The sequence below is a fragment of the Canis aureus genome, chromosome X (genome assembly GCF_053574225.1).
Source record: "Canis aureus isolate CA01 chromosome X, VMU_Caureus_v.1.0, whole genome shotgun sequence".
NCBI classification, from domain to species: Eukaryota; Metazoa; Chordata; class Mammalia; order Carnivora; family Canidae; genus Canis; species Canis aureus.
Genome location: NC_135649.1, coordinates 35395758 through 35398613, shown reverse-complemented (window position 1 = coordinate 35398613; position 2856 = coordinate 35395758).

The following is a 2856-nucleotide window of genomic DNA, read 5'->3' as shown; positions in this document are numbered from 1 at the left end:
CAAGGTTAGATTGATATCTAACTTTTCAGTAGTATTCTGGACTCAAGAAAGCAATGGAGCCATTTTTTTTTTTAAATATTGAAGAAAAGAATGTTGAGACTAGACTTTTTATCTAGCTAAATTGTTATTCAAATTTGAGGGAATAACAAAAATAGTTTTTGTGATACTAGGCCTTAGGGGGTTTGTTACACAAGCCCTCTTTTGAAACTAGAACAGAAGTACTCAAATGAAAATAGAAACAAATCTAAATGATAGTTCTAGAAATATAGCAAGTTAGGATAACCAAATTTCTTTGCTAAGTTTTTGATGCCTTAAAAATAAAATAAAAATAATTCAGGACTAAAGAAAAGAAACAGTGAATATATATTCATCAAAATCCATAGCTAAGGGCAGCCCAGGTGGCTCAGCGGTTTAGTGCTGCCTTCAGCCCAGGGCCTGATCCTGGAGACCCAGGATCAAGTCCCACATCAGGCTTCCCGCATGGAGCCTGCTTCTCCCTCTGCCTGTGTCTCTGCCTCTCTCTCTCTCTCTCATGAATAAATAAAATCTTTTAAAAAAATCCATAGCTAAAATTACAGACCATATTAAAATAATGGGGATGACAGGTGACCAAATTAATTTAGGAGCATGCTGAACTTCTGGTTTTATTAGGGAGACGTTAAAGATATTAATATCTTGAAGAAATTAAGAACAGTAAATACACAGGAGTATGATTCTTGTGTATTTACATATTCATTTATTTATTTAATTAATTTCAGAGGTAGAATTTAGTGATTCATCAGTTGCATATAATGCCCAGTGCTCATCCCATCAAGTGCCCACCTTTCTTTCCTTCTTTCTTTCTTTCTTCTTTCTTTCTTTCTTCTTTCTTTCTTTCTTTCTTTCTTTCTTTCTTTCTTTCTTTCTTTCTTTCTTTCTTTCTTTCTTCTTTTTTAAATTTTTAGGTGCCCTCCTTAATGCCCATCACCCAGTTACTCCATCTCCCCACCAACCTCCCCTCCAGCAAACCTCACTTTGTTTCCTAGAGTTAAGAGTCTCTAATGGCTTACCTCCCTCTCAATTTTCATCTTATTTTATTTTTCCTTCTCTTCCCCTATGTTCATTTGTTTTGTTTCCACATGAGTGAAATCATATGGTATTTGTCTTTCTCTGACTGACTTATTTTGCTTGGCATAATACCCTCTAGTTCTATCTATGTTGTTGCAAATGGCAAGATTTCCTTCTTTTTGATGGCTGAGTAATATTCCATGATTATATATGTATATATATATATATATACATATAATCAATTACTATCGATGGACATCTGGGCTCTTTCCACAATTTGATTATTGTGGACATTGCTGCTATAAACATTGGGGTACATGTGCCCCTTTGAATCAGTAGGTTTGTATCCTCTGGATAAATACCTAGTAGTGCAATTGCTGGGTTATAAGGTAGCTCTATTTTTAACTTCTTTTTTACAAAAATATTTTATTTATGTGACAGAAAGAGCAAGAGAGCACAAGCAGGGGGAACACAAGCACAGGAAGAGGGAGAAGCAGACTCCCTGCTGAGCAGGGACCCCCCCCCCACAATGAGGGGTTTCATCCCAGGACCCTGTGATCACGACCTGAGCCAGAGGCAGTCGCTTAAGTGAATGAGCCACCCAGGTGCCCCTGTAGGTTGCCTTTTTTTTAAAAAAAGATTATTTATTTATTTATTCATGAGAGACACAGAGAGAGAAAGAGAGGCAGAGACACAGACAGAGGGAGAAGCAGGCTCCATGCAGGGAGCCCAATATGGGACTTGATCCTGGGTTTCCAGGATCATGCCCTGGACTGAAGGCAGCGCTAAACCACTGAGCCACCCAGGCTGCCTGTAGGTTGCCTTTTAATCTTGTAGACTGTTTCTTTTGCTGTGCAAAAGTGTCTTTTTTGCTGAGGTTTCAAAAGTTCATTTTTGCTTTTATTTCACTTGCTTTTGGAGATGTGTCTAGCTAGAAGTTGCTGCAAGCCAAGCTCAAAGAAGTTTCTGCCTGTGTTCTCTTCCAGGATTTTGATGGATTCCTGTCTCACATTTAGGTCTTTCATCCATTTTGAGTTTATTTTCATGTATGGCATAAGAAATTGGTCCAGTTTCATTCTTCTGAATGTGACTGTCCAATTTTTCCAACACCAGTTGTTGAAGGGATTGTCCTTTTTCCATTGGATAGTCTTTCCTGCTTTGTCAAAGATTAGTTGACAGAGAGTTGAGGGTCCATTTCTGGATTCTCTATTCTGTTCCATTGATCAATGTGTCTGTTTTTGGGCCAGTACCATACTGTCTTGATGATCACAGCTTTGTAATACAGCTTGATGATTTTCTTTCTTAAGATTCCTTTGGCTATTTGGGGTCTTTTGTGGTTCCATATAGATTATAGGATTGTTCCAGCTCTGTGAAAAACATTGATGGTATTTTGATAAGGATTGCATTGAATGTGTAGGTTGCTTTGGGTAGCATAGACATTTTAACAATATTTGTTCTTTGAATCCATGAGCATGGAATATTTTTCCATTTCTTTGTGTCTTCTCCGATTTCTTTCATAAGTATTCTATAGTTTTCAGAGTACAGATCCTTTATATCTTTGGTTAGGTTTATTCCTAGGTATCTTCTGGTTTTTGGTGCAATTGTAAATGAGATAGATTCCTTGATTTCTCTTTCTTCTGCCTCATTGTTAGTGTATAGAAATGCAACTGACTTCTGTGCATTGATTTTATATCCTACGACTTTGCTGAATTCCTATATCAGTTCTAGCAACTTTGGGGTGGAATCTTTTGGGTTTTCTATTTGGAGTATCATGTCATCTGCAAAGAGTGAGAGTTTGACTTCTTTGCC